At 41.8% G+C, this 26,797-nt stretch overlaps 1 pseudogene; it reads left to right on the forward strand.

Moving 5' to 3' along the window:
* LOC106586166 (polypeptide N-acetylgalactosaminyltransferase 13-like) overlaps window positions 1-26,797 on the forward strand; it is a 55,435-nt pseudogene that overhangs the window by 18,764 nt on the left and 9,874 nt on the right.

Below are 26,797 nucleotides of genomic sequence, written 5' to 3' on the forward strand. Positions count from 1 at the left end.
AGCGGTATGGGGTGGCCTTCCGGAACACATGACCCACGTGGGAACATGTTATAATCTCCAGCGAGCCGCCACACTGCCAGATCTGCACATGCAAGTGGTCACACGCACATGTGGTCACACACACACACACACACACACACACACACACACACACACACACACACACACACACACACACTTTCACATGTGCTGCTGCTGCTGTTGCTACTGTCTATTATCTATTCTGTTGTCATTTTACCCCTACCTACAGTACCAGTCAAGAGTTTGGACACACCTACTCATTCAAGGGTTTTTCTTTATTTTTACTATTTTCTACATTGTAGAATAATAGTGAAGACATCAAAACTATGAAATAACATTTATGGAATCATGTAGTAACCAAAAAGGTGTTAAACAAATCAAAATATATTTTATATTTGAGATTCTTCAAAGTAGCGACCCTTAGCCTTGATGACAGCTTTGCACACTCTTGGCATTCTCTCAACCAGCTTCATGAGGTAGTCACCTGGAATGCATTTCAATTAACAAGTGGAATTTCTTTCCTTCTTAATGCGTTTGAGCCAATCAGTGGTGCTGTGACAATTTAGGGGGTGGTATACAGAAGATAGCCCTATTTGGTAAAAGACCAAGTCCATATTATGGCAAGAACAGCTCAAATAAGCAAAGAGAAACAACAGTCCATCATTACTTTAAGACATGAAGGTCAGTCATTGTGGAACATTTCTAGAACTTTGAAAGTTTCTTCAAGTGCAATCGCAAAAACCATCAAGCGCTATGATGAAACTGGCTCTCATGAGGACCGCCACAGGAAAGGAAGACCCAGAGTTACCTCTGCTGCAGAGGATACGTCCATTAGAGTTAACTGCACCTCAAATTCCAGCCCAAATAAATGCTTCACAGAGTTCAAGTAACAGACACATCTAAACTGTTCAGAGGAGACTGTGTGAATAAGACCATGGTCGAATTGCTGCAAAGAAACCACTACTAAAAGACACCAATAATAAGAAGAGACTTCATTGGGCCAAGAAACACGAACAATGGACATTAGACCAGTGGAAATCTGTGCTTTGGTCTGATGAGTCCAAATTTGAGATTTTTAGTTCCAACCGCCATGTCTTTGTGAAACGCAGAGTAGGTTCAATGGATTATCTCCTCATGTGTGGTTCCCACCGTGAGGCATGGGGGAGGAGGTGTGATGGTGTGGGGGTGCTTGGCTGGTGACACTGTCTGTGATTTATTTAGAATTCAAGGCACACTTAACCAGCATGGCCACCACAGCATTCTGAAGCGATCCGCCATCGAATCTGGTTTGCGCTTAGTGGGACAAAAACATTTTTTCAACAGGACAATGATCCAAAACACACCTCCAGGCTGTGTAAGGGCTATTTGACCAAGGAGAGTGATGGAGTGCTGCATCAGATGACCTGGCCTCCACAATCACCCGACCTTAACCCAATTGAGACGGTTTGGCATGAGTTGGACCGCAGAGTGAAGGAAAAGCAGCCAAAGAGTGCTCAGCATATGTGAGAACTCCTTCAAGACTTTTGGAAAAGCATTCCTCATGGAGCTGGTTGAGAGAATGCCAAGAGTGTGCAAAGCTGTCATCAAGGCAAAGGGTGGCTGTTTTGAAGAATCTCAAATTTAAATATATTTGGATTTGTTTAACACTTTTTTGGTTACTACATGATTCCATATGTTTTATTTCATAGTTTTGACATCTTCACTATTATTCTACAATGTAGAAAATAATACAAATAAAGGAAAAACCCTTGAATGACTAGGTGTGTCCAAACTTTTGACTTACTCCCTATGAATAACCATGTTATTTTCTACTACCTATATATAACCATGTTATTTTCTACTCCCTATATATAGCCATGTTATTTTCTACTCCCCTATATGTAGCCATGTTGTTTTTACTCTTTATTTTTATTTGTTATTCACTGTGTAGTTTTTTCCTCGTGTCACTATTTATATTTTTTATTAACATTTTATCTTCAACTCTGCATTGTTGGAAAAGGACCTGTAAGTAACCATTTCACTGTTAGTCTACACCTGTTGTCTATGAAACATGTGATAAATAACATTTGATTGATTTGATGTACTGTCTCATGAGAAAGAGAGAGAGACTATGAACAATGTTCGGTCTCATAAGTCCCTCAGTTGAAGCTGAAATGTTTGTTACCTCCCTATACATTTAAAGCCATTTTCAATCAGTGAGGTTACAATTATAGTATGTTTCAGACAGTATCGCTGGCCTTCAGCTCTTTGTGCAACATATATCTAATGTAGTGTCTGTGCCAATAGATTGATGGATGATCTGAGTGGCTGTGGTGGGCATGTGTTAGATGGATAGTTCATTGAATAATCCAGCTCAGCTCTCTCTGCAAGCCCATCAGGTTTAAGCCATTGTCCTAATGGAGGGTGTCACCGCCGAGAAGAACCTCGATCAGATCAGAGTCTAAACCTCCACTAACCCAACATTGGAGCTCTAGGAAGGTTGACTGGGGATGCGTCCCAAATGCACCCTATTCCCTTCATCATGCACTACTTTTGATCAGGGCCCATTGGGCTCTGGTCAAAAGTAGCACACTGTAAAGGGAATAGGGTGCCATTTGGAATGCGAAATGGGAATCCTCTTAACCTGGGGCCTGGAGCAAATGTGAATTGTCCCCCATGGAAATCACTGCCTCTGGTTTAAGAGATTATTGGAGAGCGGAGCATAATTCCACTGGAGATTATTTACCTTTGGATAATTGTGAAGCATTGTGGAGCAATGTGCAGCAGAGGCAGCTTGTTCTCAAGGCTTTAATGGATCTTCAGTAATGCTGATTGATCAGATATATGAGCTGATCTTTTTTAAACAGCAATGAGGACTGCTGTTGTAATGCTCTCACTTCTTCCTCATTCATCAGTGTGAGAGAGAGAGAAGGGCTCGCCCTAAATCTCTGGACAAATCGTGGATTTTCCAACAGGCCCAGATGATGCTTGACTAGGAGGACATGACTGTACGGCAGATGATAAGAATAGTAGTTAATGGATCCAGAATGCTTGGCGAATCTGCATCAGTGTCAGACTGATCAGCATGTCATTGGCTGGTAGGGACATTTTAATGACCTCAGCGTTCAAAGCCTGATGATGTGGCATATTTCATTTTACACTGATCTGAGGGCAGTCTTTCTCTGTTAGACAAATCCTGATGATGTGGCATATTTCATTTTACACTGATCTGAGGCAAGTCTTTCTCTGTTAGACAAATCGAATCAAACGTTGTTTGTCACATGAGCCGAATACAACAAGTGTAGACCTTACCGTGAAATGCTTACTTACAAGCCCTTAACCAACAGTACAGTTTACCAAATAAACTAAAGCAAAAAATAATAAAAAGTGACACAATAAAATAGTAATAACGAGGCTATATACAAGGGGTACTGGGACCGAGTGATCTGAGGTCAATATTCTTCTGTTAGAAACACTCTAGTCTAGTCTACAGCATGCTTCATTTGCTCACGGTTCATTTTAAGTTCATTTGCTTGCCACAGTACTGTACCTTTAGTAATATATACACTATAATAGTTGTAGCTACATTTAGCAGATTTCAGTAGCTGAAGTTTAATGTTTGGACCTCCCGCTTCCATTGAAATAACAGTGAAATATAAAAAGAACACGGAAGTATAAAATATGCAACATCGTCTCCCTATTGTTTTGCAGCGGTCATGTCGCGAGCCCACGAGGGCCCAGGGGAGATGGGGAAGGCGGTGGTAATCGCAAAGGACGAGCAGGAGAAAATGAAGGAGCTCTTTAAGATTAACCAGTTCAATCTGATGGCCAGCGACATGATTGCTCTCAACAGGAGTCTGCCGGATGTGAGACTGGACGGGTGAGTGAACTTGGCCTTTTCTGTGAATTACACCGCTGACCTCTTTACTCGGCACTACACACACACACCACCCACTTTTAACAACCCTGTAACCTTCTACCGCTACTCCTCAGAAGCCCTAATACCTCCACTTCACTTGGCAACATGCTCCGGTTCTCAAAAGGGCTGACATTTTGGATCTACTTTCTGACTTTTTCACTAGTTGTTGTTTTAGTCCAGAAACTTCCGCTGAATTCACTGGAAACCACACTACGCTGACACACAACTTTGAGGATTACAACATGGCGTGTCATTTTAGGAGCAGCTGCTGGCGGATTATTAACAGCAATGCGAAGCAAAAGAGACTGTCTACCAAATAACTAAGGTTCAACAGAACATTTTGATATCGTCTGGAATGAACCAATTTGTTAACTTTGATGAAAACGACCCATTAGGACAGAATGAAAAGGAGATATTAAACGTTTTAAGTCCTCGGACTCCTCAGGATTCATTCCATGATGTAACATACTCTAATTCAGTGGTGGCTGGTGAGGGGACGAGGACTCATAGTAATGACTGGAATGGAATGAATGGAGCGGCATCTAAACTCATGGAAACCATGTGTTTGATGTTTTTCATACCATTCCGTTTGTTCCGTTACGGCGATTACAATGAGGGCGTCATCCGATTTGAAAGTGCCACCAGACACCACTGCTCTAATTGAAGAACATTAGACTTACAGAGATTATTTGCCAGTGTTGGATCCATCACAGTCTTCGGGTGTTTACTTCAGCCATGACAGTCTGAATGGGAGAAGGGCATTGTTTACTGTCGCCCAAGACCTACTAGAGCTGGATAATGAAAACCCAAAGAGCAATTTGTGTGAAATATGATCCACATTTACCTTGAGCAGCTGATCTAGAGACAGTCTTCTCTCCGGGAGACAGCCCAGTGATTTCGTGTTTATGCATTCCTACAGAACATTCTTTGTCAACTGTTCTTTAGAATGCGCTCTTCTTTGTATTGAAAATAGGAACATTGTCAATACAACAATATAAAAAAATTATGCAGAGAATATAAGCATATGCCAATACTGTGAACATTGTCTATATTGTTTATATATTACCTACCGCCTCGAAAATCAACTGTCCCCCATGGGGTTTACATTGCTATAACATTTTATATGAAAAGTTATCACAAAAAAGGAACATTTTCAATATATGTGAACACTGCACGCACTCCATTTCACACATGTACAAGGATTGTGCTAAGTTTAATGCTTGTAGATTTAGCTAATTATGAATTCCACTTTAATGAACTAGTCCTATAGTATATTTAAGCAATAAGGCACTTCAGGGGTTTGTGGTATATGGCCAATATATAAGGGCTGTATCCAGGCACTCCGCTTTGCGTCGTACGTAAGAACAGCCTTTAGCCGTGGTATATTGGCCCCAAACCCCTGAGGTGCCTTATTGCTATTGTAAACTGGTTACCAACGTAATTAGAGCAGTAAAAATACATGTTTTGTCATACCCGTGGTATACGGTTTGATATACCACAGATATCAGCCAATCAGCATTCAGGGTTGGAACCACCCAGTTTATAATGAAGAATTTGTACAAAATGGAGAGCGAAAGAACTGTAGATATAGATCTGTGGTCTATTGATTTTATTTCACCCCAAGAGTGCCAAGCTGCAGAATCGTACTAATTGCATCTCAAAATCTTCCTCAAACTCGCCAGTACACCTTGGAACGTTATTAAAGAAATCAGCTTGGCTTTGCAAGACTGTGTGAGAGAGAGGTATTGTCGTGGGGTGTAATAGGCAGTGGTTGAAAGAAATAAGATGATCGCTCAGTGGCTAGTAGCTAGCTACCCTGGTGTTCCCATTCTGTCAATCTGTCCTGTCACCCGTAGTGGGGTGAACGGGATAAACCTACTATCCGCTCCAATCGCCTGTCACCTCCTGTCACCTCCCACTTCCAACCCCCGCTGCCTCCTCTCTATCTTTAATGCACCCTCCTCATACTTTATTCAACATTACAATCTACACTACATGACAGGCTTGCCCTGCCCTTGGTCTGTATCTCTGGGAGTATGTGACTGCATCCCAAATGGCACCCTATTCCCTACAGTGCCTCCATAAAGTATTCATATCCCTTGACTTAGTCCACGTTTTGTTGTGTTACAGCCTGAAACACAGCCTACAAAACAAAACCCCAATAATGACAAAGTGAAACATGTTATTACATTTTTATTTTGACTGAAAATGAAATACAGAAATATCTCATTTTAAGCATCTTTGTCAGTGATTACAGCTGTGAGTCTTTCTGGGTAAGTCTCTAAGAGCTTTCCACACCTGGATTGTACAAGATTTCCCCATTATTCTTCAAGCTCTGTCAAATTGGTTGTTGATCTTTGCTGGACAACCATTTTGAGGTCTCTCCATAGATTTTCAAGTAGATTTAAGTCAAAACTGTAACTAGGCCACTCCAGTGTAGATTTGGCCTTGTGTTTTGGGTTATTGTCCTGCTGAAAGGTGAATTCATCTCCCAGTGTCTGGTGGAAAGCAGACTGAACCAGGTTTTCATCTAGGATTTTGCCTGTGTTTTTTTATCCCAAAAAACTCCCCCAGTCCTTAATGATTACAAGCATGATGCAGCCACCACTATGCTCAAAAATATGGAGTGGTTGTCAGTAATGTATTGGATTTGCCCCAAATATAACACTTTGTATTCAAGACAAAAAAGTGAATTGCTTTGCTACATGTTTTGCAATATTACTTTAATGGCTTGTTGCAGACAGGATGCATGTTTTGGAATATTTTTATTCTGTACAGGCTTCCTTCTTTTTATGTCTACCAATCTACCAATTGGTGCCCTTCTTTGTGAAGCATTGGAAAACCTCCCTGGTCTTTGTGGTTAAATCTGTGTTTGAAATTCACTGCTCAACTGAGGGACCTTACAGATCATAATTGTATGTGTGGGTTACAGAGATGAGGTAGTCATTTTATTTAATTTAACTTTATTATTGCACACAAAGTCAGTCCATGCAACTTATTATATGACTTGTTAAGCACATTTTTGAACTTATTTAGGCTTGCCATAACAAAGGGGTTGAATACCTACTGACTGAAGATATTTCAGCTTTTTCATTTTTAATTAATTAGTAAAGAATTCAATAAACATAATTCCAATTTGACATTATGGGATATTATGTGTATGTCAGTGAACAAAAAATGGCAATGTAATCTGTTTTTAAATTCAGGCTGTAACACAACAAAATGTGGGAAAAGTGAAGGGGTGTGAATACTTTCTGAAGGCACTGTATGTGGGCCCTGGTCAGAAGTAGTGGTCTATATAAGGAATAAGGTGCCATTTGGGACACAGCCTGTGTGTGTGAAGCAGATTGCCATTTAGCACAACACAGTGTTCAAATCACATTTTATTGGTCACATACACATGTTTAGCAGATGTTATTGCAGGTGTAGCGAAATGCTTGTGTTTCTAGCTCCATCAGTACAGTAATATCTAACAAGTAATATCTAACAATTTCACAACCATACACACACATTTTAAGTAAAGGAATGGAATTAAGAATTTATAAATATTTGGACGAACAATGTCGGAGCGGCATAGACTAAAATACATAGAGATATAGAATACAGTATATACATATGAGCTGAGTAGTGGAAAATATGTAAACATTATTAAAGTGACTAGTGTTCCAATTATTAAAGTGGCCAGTGATTTCAAGTCTATGTATTTAGGGCAGCAGTCTCTAAGGTGCTATATTCATGTAATTTCTGCTGAGATGAGCTTTTAAATGGATAGTCATTGAATCAATAATTGGAAATCTATGGGAAAAGCTAGCATGTCATTGTGCTAACGTCTAGAAGCGATGCACCCTTGCCACCACTGCTGAAAAAAATCCTAGGGGAAACACTGGTGCAGCATTTACTAAGTCTTGTCAACTTTGGCTTTGTTTGAAAGCAGTTCATTTTGTTACAATGCTCTGAGGTAAATTTCAGCCACATATATTTTACATCCACAAGCATGTCACACAACTATGCTCACTGTTGATAGAACTCTACTGTAGACAAGCATCGGTAGCAGCATATTTGACCTCTCAACCAGAGCTCGTGTGTTCTGTCCATCAGTTGCAAGACGAAGGTGTACGCGGACGATCTCCCCAACACCAGTATAGTGATCGTGTTCCACAACGAGGCGTGGAGCACCCTGCTCCGCACCGTCCACAGTGTCATCAACCGCTCGCCACGGCACCTGCTGCAGGAGATCCTGCTGGTGGACGACGCCAGTGAGAGAGGTACTGAAGCTGGATCCAACCTAAACCATCAACTAACTAGCTTCACTGAGTTTAAAGGGTCACTCTGGGATTAATACATGCAGTTCTTAGTATTGTGTGATAATATCTACCACATTACATGTGGTAGATACAAAGTTTGAAAGACAATCGTCCCTTGATAATTGTGGAAAACAACACTGCACAATGAAGTTCTATGGGAGTTTGAAACATGTCTGTTTAACCATGCAATTCTTTGTATTGAAGGATAATAATATACCACATTTGAAAGAAGATCGGCCCTTGCCTTGATAACTGTGAATGAACGAGGAAAGACACCAAACGATGAAGTTATTTCGGCGTTTGAAACATGTCCTCTCTGATGTGTCCTCTTCTGTCAGACTTCTTGGGAAAGAAGCTAGAGAACTATGCTCGGACCCTGGAGGTTCGAGTGCGAGTCCTGCGGATGGAGCAGCGGACGGGGCTGATCCGGGCCAGGCTGAGGGGGGCAGCTGCCACACGGGGACAGGTCATCACCTTCCTGGACGCCCACTGTGAATGCACAGTGGGCTGGCTGGAGCCTCTGCTGGCCAGGATCAAAGAGGACCGGTAAGGAGCTTCACCATCACCCCTCTCGATGTAAATGGAACACATGGCACTGGATAGACATGGGGGTGCTGATGCTCGAAGCAAATCATCTCTGCTCTGTTCTCTTCCTGCTGCCTCAGTGAGATGCTAACTCATTAGCATTCCGCTTGTCTTCTGTGTCATCTGAAAACTGATCTGACGTTAATGGTAGACACTAGCTCGACTTTATAGCAGACAACGACACCAATGCCCGTGACAGCTGTGTGCCCCTTTTCAAAGGCAGCCATAGCTGAGTGGCAGCTTGTTTTGTCGAAATGCTGTCTGTCGCTTCTTTATACCGTAGTAGACACAGTAGAATGTGATTGCACTGAGTCAGTTGATGATGGCTATTTTAAGTGACAGCAGGGTTTAAATCCTATTACTTGTTATCGTGGTTATTGTAATGAAGTAATGGTGTGGTTATTCTAATCCTGTTTCAGGATTGCACTTGCTTGTTCGGTGGGTGAAGGGTTCCTTCTACATAAAAGGGAGAAATTGTAGATGGACTGAAAATGCATTTGCCCCTCCCCCCTTATCTCTCTTATCTGGTGTCGGACATCTACCCATTTTGCCTCAGGTGCCAGGCAGAAATTAGTTTTGTATTACCGAGGAGATTATATTATCGAGCCATTACACTTTTATGACCCTGCACGTTTATTGATGTGTAAAAATATGTGCAGGAGCATAAAAGTGCACAAACACTGATTAGATTTAGACCAGGAAGTGAAGTGGATGCTGAGTGAAGGGGATGCGTTGAATGAATTCCCCTGCAGCACCTAGAGGTTGAGTCCCAAATGGCACCCTATTTCCCTACGTAGTACACTACTTTTGACCAAAGCCCTATGGGCCCTGGTCAAAAGTAGTGCACTAGGGAATAGAGTGCCATTTGAGACGCAAGCCTTAAGGTTACCTTCAGCTTTACTGTAAAACTCCTACTGAAGCAAACAGTCTGAGGCCATATATCCATACTGTATTGTCATTGTCAACATAATCAACATGCATATATTCCATTTTCTTTGACTGTAAGTAGCTTCCCACTGAAGCAATATGTTACCTCCGGTCAGTGTTGTTATCCTAATGGATATGTTTATAATGAGTATGCACCAGCCGATGATTTACTAATATTGAAATAAACTCATAATGAAGCTGGGGATAATGCCACCGCTGTAGAAATGCAGGGTCAGCAGTTAGCTATTTGTCTCGACGCTCACCTGAAGAATGAACAGTTAGGGCACCATTAGCTTTGTAAATGATTTATTCTTTTATTATTTATTTTGTGGATGAATTAATGCTGTTGGCTCTGCCAGCCAAGCAGTTTAATATAACCAGACGTGGAATATTGTTCATGGAAATAACACAACGTTTTGGGGTTTAAGGGAAGAAAGTGAATTAATTGTAGAGACTGCACAGTTCTTCAAAGTCATTTTCTGAAGTTGATTCCACATGTCATTTATCTAGGGCTTTCTTTCACTATTTCCTGTATAATGAATGCTTTAGATTTCTCTGTGGTTGTTTTGGCTGTCAATGAATTTCTTGTCAAATGAATGCCTTATCTTTCTCTTCATGGTTGTTTAGGAGATCTGTGGTATGTCCTATAATCGATGTGATCAGCGACGAGACGTTTGAATACATGGCAGGCTCAGACATGACCTACGGAGGATTCAACTGGAAGCTGAATTTCCGTTGGTACCCCGTGCCTCAGAGAGAAATGGACAGGCGCAAAGGGGACAGGACATTACCACTCAGGTACACACAATACACATACTGAATATGCCTTTATCTCTGCCCGAGTTGAAATGAGTTTATTTGGCACCCTATTCTCTTTATAGTGCCCTACTTTTTTAAAGTAGTGCACTATAAAGCACGGGTGCTCAACTCTTACCCTACGAGGTACGGGCCCTGCTAGTCTACCTGATAATTAATTGCACATACCTGGTGTCCCAGGTCTAAATCAGTCCCTGATTAGAGGGGAACAATGATAAAATGCAGCGGAGGACATTAAATAACAGTTTATTGAAAAGACTCGTAAGACAACAAATATTCGCTCTAGCGTTATCATTTCAGCTGAGAGTAGGTTGTTTGTAGTGCTGGGAAGTCGCAGAGCTGACATCATTGGTGTGGATTTCTTTAGAAGCCCTCTTCTCCGATAGCTGTCAAAGCTGCATCATTTGGAGATAGAGATAGATTGCATTTCTGTGAAGTACTGACTTAGCTGTGAGGCCAATGTTTTTATATGTTTTTGTTATGTTATTTGATATAGATATAGTTGTAGTTTCATGGTGTAGCTAGTTTCATTTTGGAATACAAAAAAAATATGTCAATGGAGCTGGTGCTGCAAAAATATTGACAAACCTCTCCATCAAATGTATTTTATTGGACAGAGCAACAACGTGGTATGATGATGGTGTCCCTCAATGCTTCATAAATCAGATTTTCATTGTCTTAAAAGAAGATAGTCATCTCCAAGCCCCTAGCTGTGTCTGTTTGCTTCTCTTTAGCAGAATGAAAACGGCAGAGAGTGGATCAAATAATGACATAGTCATTTTGCATTGAGATTGTCAGTCTAGGTCAGGTTTTTTGTGTGATAAATGGTAGTGTCCAAAGTGCCCATTTGTTTGATGAAGAGCTAGGCAATGAATAATGTCTTGCTCTCTTATTTCCAAAGCAAATAAAAGCAGAGTTTCTGCCCCCAGACATTTTTTTATTGTATTTTTTATAATTTATTTTATTTCACCTTTATTTAACCAGGTAGGCCAGTTGAGAACAAGTTCTCATTTACAACTGCGACCTGCCAAGATAAAGCAAAGCAGTGCGACACAAACAGCAACACAGAGTTACACATGGAATAAACACACATACAGTCAATAACACAATAGAAAAAGTCTATATACAGCGTGTGCAAATGGCGTGAGGAGGTAAGGCAATAAATAGGCCATAGTAGTGAAGTAATTACAATTTAGCAAATTAACACTGGAGTGATAGATGTGCAGATGATGATGTGCAAGTAGAGATACTGGTGTGTAAAAGACCAGAAAAAGTAAATAAAAACAATATGGGGATGAGATAGGTAGTTGTATGGGCTATTTACAGGTGGGCTGTGTACAGCTGCAGCGATCGGTAAGCTGCTCAGATAGCTGATGCTTAAAGTTAGTGAGGGAGATAAGTCTCCAACTTCAGCGATTTTTGCAATTCGTTCCAGTCACTGGCAGCAGAGAACTGGAAGGAAAGGCGGCCACACGAGGTGTTGGTTTTGGGGATGACCAGTGAGATATACCTCCTGGAGCGCGTGCTACGGGTGGGTGTTGTTATGGTGACCAGTGAGCTGAGATAAGGCGGAGCTTTACCTAGCAAAGACTTATAGATGTCCTGGAGCCAGTGGATCTGGCAACGAGAGCATACAGGTTGCAGTGGTGGGTGGTATATGGGGCTTTGGTGACAAAACAGATGGCACTGTGATAGACTGCATCCAGTTTGCTGAGTAGAGTGTTGGAGGCTATTTTGTAAATTACATCGCTAAAGTTGAGGATCAGTAGGATAGGCAGTTTTACCAGGGTATGTTTGGCAGCGTGAGTGATGGAGGCTTTGTTGCGAAATAGAAAGCCGATTCTCGATTTAATTTTGGATTGGAGATGTTTAAAATGAGTCTGGAAGGAGAGTTTACAGTCTAGCAGACACTTAGGTATTTGTAGTCAGAAACGTCCAAAGTAGTTATGCTAGTCGAGTGGGCGGGTGCAGGCCGCGATCGGTTGAAAAGCATGCATTTCATTTTACTAGCGTTTAAGAGCAGTTGGAGACCACGGAAGGAGTGTTGTATGGCATTGAAGCTCGTTTGGAGGTTTCTTAACACAGTGTCCAAAGAAGGGCCAGATGTATACAGAATGGTGTCGTCTGCGTAGAGGTGGATCAAGGAATCACCCACAGCAAGAGCGACATCGTTGATATATACAGAGAAAAGAGTCGGCCCGAGAATTTAACCCTGTGGTACCCCCATAGAGACTGCCAGAGGTCCGGCCACAGGTCCTCAGATTTGACACACTGAACTATATCTGAGAAGTAGTTGGTGAACCAGGCGAGGCAGTCATTTGAGAAACCAAGGCTGTTGAGTCTGCCGATAAGAATACGGTGATTGAGCAAGAGAGCCTGTACTTTGTGACAACTGACAGAGTTGAAAGCCTTGGCCAGGTCGATGAAGACGGCTGCACAGTACTGTCTTTTATCGATGGCGGTTATGATATCGTTTAGTACCTTGAGCGTGGCTGAGGTGCACCCGTGACCAGCTGGGCATCCTGTCCATCGAGCAATATTGTTCAGCAATATTACTGTATGATATTGATTATTTGTAAGCGGATCCGTTTCTCACTTTGTAAGATAGGTGTCTCTTGTAAATGTGTTTCTTTATCCACTCTCATTGTTTTTCTCTTGCAGAACCCCTACTATGGCTGGAGGGTTATTCTCTATTGACCGGACATATTTTGAAGAAATAGGCACATACGATCCAGGGATGGACATTTGGGGGGAGAGAACTTGGAGATGTCTTTCAGGGTGAGTGGTTAAGAATAGAGGGCTCTGCTGGGTTATTATGACAATGATTTTGTGACCACATGTGCGTGTGACCACTTGTATGTGCAGATCTGGCAGTGTGGTGGCTCGCTGGAGATTATAACATGTTCCCACGTGGGTCATGTGTTCCGGAAGGCCACCCCATACAGCTTCCCTGGGGGCACGGGCCAAGTCATCAACAAGAACAACAGGCGATTGGCTGAGGTGTGGATGGACGGCTTCAAAGACTTCTTCTACATCATATCACCAGGTACGCTACCACGCTTCCGTTTTAACCTGTTGTCTCTCAGCGGGTGGGAATGCATATGAAGTGGGAATGCAAACTTGGGTTCAAATACTATTTGAAATCATTTAAAATACTTAAGCTGGGATTGATGTACTCACTGGGCACAGACGTCAATTCAACGTCTATTCCATGTTGGAAACAACGTTGATTCAACCAGTGTGCGCCCAGTGGTGGAGTTTCCTGGCGCAATGGAACCAATAGAGATATTGGAAAACGTAAAACCCCGCCCACCTGGCACTCCAGGCAGACTAAAGCAAACTAAAGTGATGTAAAATATTTCAAATAGTAGTTAAACCCAGGTCTGATGGAGTGGCAATGCATATGGTCTCAGTGTAAATCGCTGAGCTCCGAGCAAGTGCTTTAAGTGTGAATTCAGCCTCTAGCTATCATGTTGGGTATAGACTGGTTGGTTTTTTAGCAACAAAACCGATGCGTCAGCAACAAAGGGGAAAAACAGACTGGGTTGGCTAAGATTGTTGACATGTAAACTCCCAGCTAGCACATAACGTTCTGAGAACCATGTGTATCTTAGAGCTTGGTGAGAGCGTGGTTGTCCTATGGTTGTTTTGCATACAACCTTCCCACAAAGTTCTGGGAATTGTGCAGGATGCCCAGCTCAATGATGTCATGTCACAATAAAAAATAAATGTGTTTGGACGATTAACGCCTAAGCAAATGAATTTCCATGTGTCCTATCTGTGCTTGGAGTTCACAGTTAATCTAAGCTAGCAGTGTTATTAAAAGTCTTATTGAAACATGTTCTCAGAACGTTATTTAAATACCTTCAAATAACCTTTAATATCCCGTCTTATAATGTTAATTAAACCTCACAGGAAAACTTTCAGAGAACCGTAGTAAAACTTTTTTAGAACCTCCCTGCAACCTAAAAATTCCTCGTTCCCAGAACAGGTGAAATGTTCACTTCTGTTCTCAGAACAATTAAAAAACGTTCCGTTTTACTGGTCAGGAAATGCATGTCTTCGTTCCCGGAACCAATGGGAAAGTAAAACGTACAGTACGTTCCCACAACTTCCAAGGAACCAGATGTTATAGCTGGGCTATATTTCGTCTCTAAATGTTTATTGAAAACATAAATACAGGTGCACAATGAGCGCTTGTTGTCTCAAGCATTGTTACAGTTGTTGGTTAGCTAGCTAGAGAATTTGAGCCATATTAGCATAAACATGACATCAGTCAAAACAAGACAAGGTATCAATGACTGTGCACGCAACCCGTCTATAAGTGGCATGTATGTGGGTTCTGAAAATAGGCATCTCCTGTCGTTTTGCATTCACCGCAAAACTGTTATTCTTCTGCTTACATGCATAGAATACATAGTATTTGCCTATATTGGTTAGTGTAGCCTCCTATACCAATACTATGCATGTAAGGCACCATAAGACCTATCACCTGCCTTATAGGAATATCCTTCATATTTTTTTATTCCACAGCCAATTCCTCATTACTGTATGTTTTTTCAGGCCAGGGTCATTTCTCCTCTGTACTGTAATGTATGCCATGAGCTCTGTAACTAGAGGATATGCAGCAAACTGGTTAGAAAGGGAAGCAACCTGTACCGTATCTTATAAAAAAAATTATATGTATATTAATTTTATATATTTGTTTGTTTTTTGTATTTTTTATTTTTTTTGGGGGGGGGGTAGATCAGCTTTAATATTGCAGATAGGTTGTAGCTTCCAGTACTGTATCTTGCTATATTTGACCTTCCTACTCTGGCTCACGTTGCTTCTCCTCCTAGTCTCACTGAGTCTCAAGTACAATATGTCTTCGCTCTACTGCTCTTTGCATTCATCTTCCGTTGAATTTCTACGCTGCTCTTGATGTGCCAAAGAAGGCAGGGCATTGTCTTATGTTCAACTGCATTTCTCCACACTTTGATCTTTTATTCATTGGAAAGTGCTGTACTAAGTATCTTTCAAGATGTTCGACTGAAGATTTCCGGAAATTGCGTTCACATATTCAAGGGAGACGTTGCTGTTTATGATCTCATGGGAAGCTCAGACAATGTTGTCCCCACAGCCTGGCGATGCAATACGATTGGCAAGAGATTGGCTGCTGAGTATCCAAGTAATGTTGGAGCCAAATTATGAGATTAGATTTATGCAGTGCCTTGCCAATATCTAGTTACATTTTGCATGAAAGGCACCCTTTCCACGTTTCCAGAATGCTCTTTAGTCTGTCTTCTGAGGAGTCGAGGGGGGCCCAGCACCCTAAGTGATTCCTGAGAAAGCATACTCGCAGTATCCGGTCGGCATTGAGTGTCTGCTCATCCAGGATATAACAGGGGATGATCAGGTCAGGGCAGCTCCACTGTTAGTGTGTATCCCAAATGGCACTCTATTCCCTTTATCAGGAGTGGGCAAACGTTTTTGCTTGCGGGACAGAAAAACGGCAGTTATTTGAAAATATATAGGTCCATTATCATTTCTACATAATTTCTATCTATTCTGAACAAAATATAAATACAAAATGCAATTTTACTGAGTTACAGTTCATATAAGGAAATCAGTCAATTGAAATAAATGAATTAGGTTCCAATCTATGGATTTCACATAACTGGGCAGGGTCGCAGCCATGGATGGGCCTGGGAGGGCATAGGCCCACCCGAGCCAGGCCCGGCCAATCAGACTGAGTTTTTCCACACGAAAGGGCTTTATTACTTCTCAGTTTCATCAGCTGTCCGGGTGGCTGGTCTCAGATGATCCCGCAGGTGAAGAAGCCGGATGTGGGGGTCCTGGGCTGGCGTGGTTACACGTGGTCTGTAGTTGTGAGGCCGGTTGGACGTACTGCCAAATTCTGTAAAACGACGTTGGAGGCGGCTTATGGTAGAGAAATGAACATTAAATTCTCTGGCAACAGCTCTGGTGGACACTCCTGCAGTCGGCATGCCAATTGCAAAACTTGAGACATCTGTGGCATTGTGTTGTGTGACAAAAAACTGCACAGGGGCCTCTTATTGACCCCAGCACAAGGTGCACCTGTGTAATGATCATGCTGTTTAATCAGCTTCTTGATATGCCACACCTGTCAAGTGGATGGATTATTTTGGCAAATGAGAAATGCTCACTAACCGGGATGTCAACAAATTTGTGCACAAAATTTGAGAGAAATAAGCTTTTTGTGCGTATGGAACATTTCTGGTATCTTTTATTTCACCTCATGAAACATGGGACTTTACACTTTACATGTTGGGTTTATATTTTTGTTCAGTGTATTTTTAGATGTTCAAGTGTGGCCTGGAGTGTTTTTTTTAACCCAAAATAACATTTTGGCTTTTTTTTAATTCAAACCTCCCGCCTGTCGAATTGAATGGGCTTGCGGGCTCTTCTCTCAACAATGGTTATGCTGAAAACAAAACCGACGTTACCACAGTCTCTTTAACCCTTTGCTGCAGCGGGCTAATAAAGGGTCAAGCAGGATGTTTTTTTGGAAGTCTTAAATTGGGTGTGATACAATAATCTGGCACAGATTATTTGACTTTGTTGATACAATTATGAGTCATTCTCCAATAATTCACATTCCTCTATGGATGGCACTTTGTGCTATAACAGCAAACATAACCTTGACAATTGAAGTGCCAAATGGCTCAAAAGGGTGTTTGTTGCATGTAAGCAGTAAGGGTTCTTGTTGTCTTTTGCTGATATTTCAATGCATGTGTCTCTGTACTTGAACCAGGTGCTGTACATATCAAGCATCTCAAAGTAGAAGTGCTAATCTAGCATCAGGTCCCCTCTGTCCATTCGTTATAATCTAAAAAGTCAAAACTGATCCTAGATCAGCACTACCAGTCTGACATGCTCGATACATATTGCCCCTGGTCTTGGTTTGTGTTGCAGGTGTGGCCCGGGTGGACTATGGAGATGTGTCCTCTCGTAAGACCCTACGTGAAGCTCTGCAGTGTAAACCCTTCTCCTGGTACCTGGAGAACATCTACCCCGACTCTCAGATCCCCAGGAGATACTACTCACTTGGTGAAGTATGAAGTCTTTCAGATACTGCAGCCCAATGCACCTCTCGTGACCCTGGATAAATCCCTAATGGCACCCTATTCCCTACACAGTGTACTACTTTTAACATGGGCCCATAGGGAATAGGGTGTCATTTGCAGTGCAGGTCATCCGTTTGATATCATAAGACTGTAGTCCTACTTCTCTTTAAAGTGAGTCAGAAGACCTGGATATTCCAACCATTGAAACTGGACGATAAATAACCTAATGCATTTGTTTAGTTGTGGTTTCAAACCCAAGCACAGGATAGAGTTGGCGAACAACATTCTAGCTAACAGGTTAGCACCAGGCCAAGAGGGGAATGGTCTTGATAACATACAGTATGCCAAAAAAAAGGCCACGATTGATAGAGAGCATGTCAAATAATGTCACCGGTTGGGAGTTTGGAGAGATGAGGTTGTAATCCCCAAGTTGAATTCTGCTGAGGCTTGAGGATTTTACAGCCTGCATCCAATGTACCGCAGTAAAAGCTGTCTATGGCACGGAGCTGCAGCAGCAGCAGCACCCTGAGTCTTCCCTTCCCCTCTCCTACCCTCCCGCCGTCTGCTCCTTGATTGACTTACTCCATAGCACACATCTCACTTTTAACATCCCCAGTCATTAGCTTTTATATCATTTAATTAGGAACAATACCATTCCTGCATAGTAAGCAGGTTATACAGCACCTAGCGTATAGCCCAGCCTCTAGGAGTATGTTAGTTAGATATTAGATGGCTCATTAAATAATAATTTGGGGTGGGAATTTGTGGGAATACTTAGATCACCACAGATCTGATTTATGTAGCCATTTGCGATGCTAAGCAAGGTCCCTAATTATGACTTACATCACTGGTGAAATATAGGCAATGAGTTTAGATTGCTTGTTTTATTGAACAGTAAGTATTTCATTAGATTTGACATCTGGGCCACAGAGAAAAGACGCAGGTGCTTTTCATTTTGACACCTGGAAATGAAGTGCCAGTGTTTGATGAGAGGATACGCCATTTCTTCTTCCTTTATAAACGGTGGCTTTTGTCAGCTGTAAATATGCCAGGGTGGATGGAAGGATGGTAATTATGAATCCAATGTTGTTATACTCCTTTCTACCCCTAGATCAGAAATGTTGAAACAAACCAGTGTGTGGACAACATGGGCAGAAAGGAGAACGAGAAGGTTGGCTTCTTCAACTGCCATGGCATGGGTGGGAATCAGGTAAGGAGATTGTAGAAAGACAAGAGATAGCTATGGACCTATGGACCTTTCCCAGAGGAGAGAGCTATGGACCTATGGACCTTTCCCAGAGGAGAGAGCTATGGACCTAAATTCCTAGGTTTTCCAGAAATCCCAATTGGAAGATTCACTCAATCAGGAGGGAATTAGCAGGACAAATCTCAGAATTGTGGGAAGTTACCGGAATTTGTCCCGTCCAAAACGGCCATGTCAGTCATTTTTTTCTTGGCAGGAAGGTTATTATCCCAGCCCTAAAAGCCTACTGTTTTCGGGCAAACTCCCAGGTTCTCTGATAATACTTATCCCGTGCAAATCGTCATCCCTGTGTTTTTTGAGGGATATTACAGAGTTTAACAGGTGCTGCACCCAGTTTGGTTAAGAACATGGGGAACAAATTGATGTTTAAAACAAAGTGCTATGCACGTAGCCTACAGACAGACGAATGATCTGTTTTGCCACATATCAACTTTCCTAGTGCGATACTTCTCTTTTAAAAGATGAAGTGGACCATTTTGTGCCAATGAATTAATAAATTGCCAAATCCGTCAGGTAAACCAAATGTCTGCATAGGTTACAGTTCATGGTTGTTATTGATATGCGTTATTATTTTTGACTTACTCCAAACTGAAGGTGATTAGGCCAATATTAGGCTATCCCTAGACATTTGAAAAATCTCCACACCTGGAAGACCCTCCAGGCTTCCGTCATAACGGTCCATTTTGAATGGGGGGGGGGGGAATAACTACAGGGGCAGTTTGGTAAAAACTAATCCCGGTCCGAATCATGCTGGGGTAATAATTACATAACCGACATTCTATAGTAATACTAATCCTGTGCGAATAGCACTTCGGACAGATACTAGGTATATGACCGTCTCGTTTTCTCTGCCAGGTGTTCTCGTACACGGCTGATAAGGAGATCCGGACAGATGACCTGTGTCTGGACGTGTCTCGTCCCCATGGCCCTGTGGTCATGCTGAAGTGTCATCAAATGAAGGGGAATCAGATGTTTGAGTATGACGCAGAGGTAAGACCAAGACTCCCCCTGTATAAATACTGTGTGAGTCATGACAGGAGGGTTGTAACTGGGATGATGATGCTTTTGCTACACACTGATTGTCCAGAGTAATTTATTCACTGTTATTACATTGGAAGAGATGTCATATGTATAATGACACACCTGTACTAATACATCAAAAAAAGGATTTTGTAAAAAGTGTTATGATTGTTTTGAGCCACTAGATGGTGCTACATGTCAGGAGTTGGGCTTCTGTTCAATAGCCTTCATTCTGTTGCCCTGTGCACATTGCAGTACATAATATTCCCCATTTATTTCAAATGTTCTCCTCTCATGTAGTATGTTGGCAAGTGGGAATATGATATCGAGGTAAGCTTGCTGACCTGGTTCTCGTGAATGTTGTCATCTAGCTGATGTAGACAGTGTGTTTAAGTCCTGTGTTTGGTAGGCAGTAGTACCTTGTGCTTAGTGGTTGTAAGGCCAGTGTTTATCTCTCGTTAGTCCGTGAAGTCCTGTGTGACGATCTGTCAGTAGTCAATAGGAGTGTTCATGTTAATGCTCTGGGGAATGTGACCTGTTAGCCAGACCAGGGGACTGATCAGACTCCTCTCCAGTTACGCACCTAATGAAATGTGTTCCACACTGCACTTCATTGACTCAGACATAGTTGCAAAATTCCATTAACTTTCCCAAAATTCCGTGGCTTTCCAGAAATCCCGTGTGGAAGATTCCTTTATTCTTGTGAATTTTGGGGGAAAAGTTACTGGAATTTTGCAACAATATGACAGTAATGTTAGACACTACTGAATGGCTCATGATATTCCAACAGATTGCTTTTCATTTCAATGGTCCAGGACTGAATAATACAGTCCTAGATATCTCCATAATATATCTAGCATGCAAATCATTTATGCTAATTCAAGTGTTATGTTTGATGCGCAGCAGACTTTGAAACAGGCACGGCGTACTATCAGTGCACCAACAACAGGGCATTTGAATTCCTAAAGGGAAACCGTAGGACACAGCGCTTGTGCATTCTCGAAGTAACCTTAATATTAGCAGTAATTATCAATATATTTCTTCCACTGGGACACGTTCCCAAGGGCGAAAATCTGATATCCACTTTGGAGGGGACAATTACATGAAATTTTCTCAAGAGCAATTCCTGAGGGGGACACCAAAAGTAGTGCTGTAACACATAGCCTACATTGTAATATGGTAAATGTATATGGAGGAACCAAAGAAATAAGGTGTTTGCCGTACTCCTAACTACCGGTACCCAAAACTACACAACTAATCACAACAGCAATACCATTGGCTTTAACAAATCTTAGTTCAGTCACCAGTTTAAGTTGAGAGTGGGGGTATCCATGGCATTTTCCAATTATGTTCCTATTTTACAAGTAAAAAAAATTGAGAACCTTTCATAATGTTGCCAAACAAAGACTCAACAAACTTACCTGAGACTCCCTGTCTCTGCCAGTCTGTCCCTGCATATCTGTCCCCAACTCTGCTGTCTGTGTGTCATCTGTTGCCTGCTCTGCCTAATGACATCATTGTGAAACATTTCCATTAGAATTTCATTTCTTTCTTATGAACATTTTATTAACTAGTCTTTGAGATATTAGGCTACTAGGGTTCTTACTATGCGTTTTGGTGTATTGAAAAATACTCTGATGTCCGTCTTTAATTTTTCTGCCATTTTTCTACCTGGTTGGCTACACACACACAGTGTGTAGGTTATTTACAGTAGGAGATGGGCTTCTATCATCTTCAATCATTCTATATGGGCTTCGATCTAAAAGGTAGCTAGCAAATGTGAAACGGATTAAAATGACAAGAGTTGACAGCTATATGAGTTCACCATTTACACAACATATGCTGCAACCTTTTGTAATTTTAATAGTTTGTTTCATATTGGCTGGCTTCCAACAATAGCTGAATTTGCAAAGCTAGCGAGCACCAATTCAGTTTCAGTGGTGTTTGCTATAATCTTTGCTACCCGGGTTAAATAAAGGTGAAATAAAATAAATAAATAAAAGTTCCCTTGCGACAATTTAGCTTTTGCAACGAGACCATTAAATATATTTAAGACAATGGTAGATGAGAGAGTAGTTCTGTTCAGTTTGGACTTCAGTTTATCGCTAACCTTATCACAGGGACTTTGAAGCACTAACTTACATCATCTGCATGCTGATTCCATCTTTGACGATGCCACATAAATGGAATAGGTACTAGCTAGCTTAATAATTAATATTTGCGTGCTAGCTCTGCATATTCAGCTAGTGTGTGTGTGCGCGATTGACTGGATGAACCTCACGGCAGTTACGTAACAAGCTAAGGAACTGGCAGTGGATCAAACCATTGTGAGGCAAAGGGCGGGGGGGGTCGCAATCTTTTGAAACTTAAAAACGCGCTATTAAGTGTCTATAATCAGCACAATTCCTTTCATTGCGTATTATTAATATTATTTAAATTACATAGTTATGTTTCAGTGATATATTGGGGGGGACAAATCATATTTTTCCCAGGATGGGGGGGTCGTGTCCCCCCCGTCCCCCCCGGGATTTCCGCCCCTGCACGTTCCTATGTTCCACCTGCTTGAGTATGGTGTCACCTGTCAGTGATTAAGATCTCTCATGTCACTGTCGACTTTGAAAAGCCCCCCATCTATTCCTGTACAACCCTAGGTCCAGCTATTTTCGCTTTTTACTTTAGTTATATATATAATATGAAACATGAATAATTCATGCATTTAAGAAATGTCCCTGACGTATACGGCGGTGGGGTTTCAATGCCACTCAATGGCCTGATTATTTTTAGCAACGGTGTGATAGGCGATACTGCTGATCCCAGCCCTGCCGTTAACATTTCATCTGGTCATCATTTTCAAGCAGAGAGAAATATCTGCCTTTTTTTACATTCTCCATTTTCCAGGTGGTCAGAGCCTGTGCTTGAAGTGGACTGAAATAGGTGTCGGTACTCACTTTGGGTACTCGTTTATATTAAGGTGCAGAAACGCTGCGATATTTTAAAGCCGGTACTCAAGCAGTAGAACATTTGACGTGCCGGTACTTAGTAACAGTGTGTTCCGGACCAATTCAAGCACTGGTCAGAGCCATCTCTCTACTCACCTCTATTCTCAATCCCTCCCTGTTCATCTTTTAGGACTGTGGAATATCAGTCCCACCACACCACAAGTCCCAAAAACTTCTATGCAAAGTTGGTTCCGTTCTGAGCGACACGCCAACATGGTCCAACTGTAACCTTTGTCCTCCATTAGATAGGTTGTGTAGAATAGTTCTTTTGGAAATTGAAGTACACAGTACTGTTCATGATCTTGTTGGTCCTGTCTGGCCTGAGTACTGGCTCTGTCCTAGCGATTCTCACTCACTCCCATCTCCTCTTGTCTGTCCATGACATGTCCATCCTCCATCCGGATGTCCATCCGCAGAAGCACACGTTCCTCCACATCATCACCCAGTCGTGTCTGACCATCAGCAGGCTGGAGGACGGTACTTGGGGCCCCACGGTGGAGTACTGTAATAGTAGCCCCTTGCAAGCATGGGTCATGAGGAACTTCACCCGGCTGGAGGTGTTTAGGAAGCTGTACTACAGCCCCACTGATTACTTTCTGTAGAGGCTGTCTTCCTGCATGGGTCACCACAGGTCAGTATTGTGCTACCAGACCTAGAGGAGGTCTTAGTATGTAGTTGTCTAGTGCGTAGTGGTCTAGTGTGCCTATAAAATTAGCCCGTCCTGCTATATCTCTGCTCACCAGCCATTACTGGTGTAGTTGGCTAGTGTGTAGTTGTCTAGTCTAGTGTGTAGTGTCTAGTCTGTAGAGCTGGAGTCGTGCGACTATGTGGTGGAATAGGCTGTCACGTTGCTTTAGTAAGCAGCTTTTTACCTCACAGAGTGTTTATTTTCATTTCTTTTGCCTCAGCCTCGACATGTTCTTCTCGGAGCTTGAGCCAGGTTGGGATTCGGAACGTTTCTGTCGTTAGTCAAAGTGTGCCATTCAAAGCAGTTTCAAGGGCATTTAGTAGCATTTACCGCTGACCTTTTGATATGAGCGCTTAATGACAGACACATAAGGTGCTGTATACATGGCGCTATCTGCAAGACCTTTATCCAGCCTTCTTCTGCACCAAATTAGATCTCGTTTGACATTTATTTTCCTACAGTACATTCATATTTTATTTTGATCCAAAATAAATCACTGGCTTTGGCCCCTCATACGGCGGTGCTCATTAAATGAGAGCCGAGGAGACAAGGTCGTTTTTAATTTTAGCTGATTATCGAGCTATTTGATGGGCAGATTGAAATGGGCTCGCCTTTGTTTACAAGTTCTTTTGAAGTGATCCCTCTTTCATGGCGCTGGCCTCGAGAAAGTGGGGGCTGCATTTTGAACACACGCCATAACAGCTGTGTTCAGCTTGCAGCATGTTCTCATTGTCTGAGGACTGAATTTCAATCACCACTCCTCATTTCCATTTGACCTATCAATATTCTAAATCTAGTCTGGATGCTCGCTGCAAGTAACTACAGTCTTCTGTTTAATATATGTACTGTATTTCTATTTGTCATGCCAATAACTTTAGCCGGTTACCTCTTTACAGTACCTCTGTAATTCATTGGAGTTTATTTGTCTGTTAAACAGTCTGTGTCTGCCTGGTAAAAACCATATTCTTTCCTTTTCAGACTACTGTTGATTAAATTGGGTGAGTTGCGTTCAGGGTTATTGCTCTTTGTAAAAGGGACGGTGCTAGAGCAGCCTGCTGTCAGATGGCCTTATTCCCTGTTCTGTTCCTACGGTGTTCACTGTCCTCGAGAGTAACACTGCAAGACACTCTCTGAACAAACAATATTGCGACCAACACCTCAAATGCCACCCTATTCCCTTTATAGTGCACTACTTTTGACCGAAGCTCTATCAGGCCCTGGTCAAAAGTAGAGCACTGTAAAGGGAATAAGATGCCATTTGGGATTCGCACACCGTTTCCTATCTGATCGTCGCCTGCTCCCTCAAATGGCAAAATGCCAAGAAAGAAATGTCCATTAAATCTGTTGGTACAGTGTTGATTTTTTGTTACATGCCAGGCTCTGTTTTTCAGCGTGGTTAGTGTCAGCACAAACACACATTTTAAAAGAGATCCTGCATCTGTCAGCGAGTCCGGTCGTCGACACTTCCTTGTGAAGGACAAAGCGGATAAATGTTCTTCGCCCTGGGCCGACTCCTAGAAACCATCTTCATTTAATTAGCAGGTCTCAGCTGTGCACACACACGACACAGAGCTCATGAGCCACTCGCTGGGACTGCCTCGGCTGTAATGGGACTTTTTATTGCCACTGAGGAGCAATTAAATAATTATGAGCAGAGGACGCATCTCCCACATTTCTAATATTTTCATTAAATATGGATTGGTTTTCCTCTGTTCTATTTTCTTCATGCTCTCTTTTCTGCACTGTGGAATGGTGGGATCTTGCAGTGATGGCAAAAATAGCACCATTATCATTGCCCTGGCCATGTCCTTATGATTAATAAATAAGCTTTAGTTTAGTGACGGTTCATACTTGACCTTACCACCAGGTACAGGACTATAATGGCAGATATTACAATTCTGGTTTGATAATGTAATATTATTTGAACAGGTATGGTTTTGAGAACGTCAATACATGAGTATGTTTTATTCATTTATAAAAGCAGAACATTGTATTATTAATATATTTTGTTCAACCTTTGACTGTTAAGTGCACCAAAAGCCTGCCTGAGTGGTTTTCCTGTAATGCCTGGTCCATCTCCTCTCCAGTGAAGTCATTTTACAAAACACAGAGAGAACAAAGAGAAAGATAGTGGAGAGTGTGTGTGTAATGGTCTGTGTGTGTGTGAGGTGCTCTGTATGCAGGTAGAGTTTATTGAGGTTTACCTCACGACCCAAAAACAAACCATCTTGGTTTGTCCTACCCATTCAAAGCATAAAGGCTGAATACAGAACTGGAGACGTCCTCTATAACTTCAGGATAATCATTGCCTGAAAGTCAAAGGCAATAATTGCTGCCATGTCAATATATTCAGCTACAGTATGTGGAGCGTTTGACATTTTTGATTCAGTGGGTTCTTAGTCATGACTAAAACCTTGCCTGATTGCAACAAAGACATGGCACCTGCGGGTTACCAGCAGGTTACCGCTGGATTTCTTAACACGCTACTAAAGGGAGATTACATATTGCTCTGAGCTAAAATAACCCTGGTTGCAATGAAAAAGCAGCGGAATAAAACTAGTAAACCAGCTGATCTGACGCTGTTACGGTGTCAAGCCGTCTTAATACTAGACAGCGGTAAAGGCATGGGAAATTGTCATTTTTTTCTGCATTCACTACTCCCACCCCAATGAAGAAACATCCTATCAGGAACAACAAATCAAAATATGAAAAAGATAAATAGCAGAATGTGACATATTACAATGATTTGACTGATAAAGTAATTGAAGATCAACGTTTAGCACATTGTAAATTAAAGTAATATGGATTGCAGAAACATGTGATAGACAGTTGAAATATCATTATAAAACCAGTTCAAACCCCTTGTAAGACATCACAGTAAAATAGAAGGATGTATTGCAAAAGGGATTAGTAAAATGGTAGTGTACTCTACTGGGAAAGATTGGTTAGTCTGTGGACATCTGAGGGTTGGAATTAAGATTGGAGTGATTGATTTTGCAGATACACTTGGAGTCCAGTGTGATTAGGAAATAAGCTATGTATGTATGCACATTTTTATGTTTTCCACCAGGGGAGAGGGGTGTAGGGGCATAAAAAAATGATATATACAGTACCAGTCAAAAGTTTGGACATACCTACTCATTCAAGGGTTTTTATTTTTTTACTACTAATAATAAAGACATAT

The sequence above is a fragment of the Salmo salar genome, chromosome ssa25, assembly GCF_905237065.1.
Source record: "Salmo salar chromosome ssa25, Ssal_v3.1, whole genome shotgun sequence".
NCBI classification, from domain to species: Eukaryota; Metazoa; Chordata; class Actinopteri; order Salmoniformes; family Salmonidae; genus Salmo; species Salmo salar.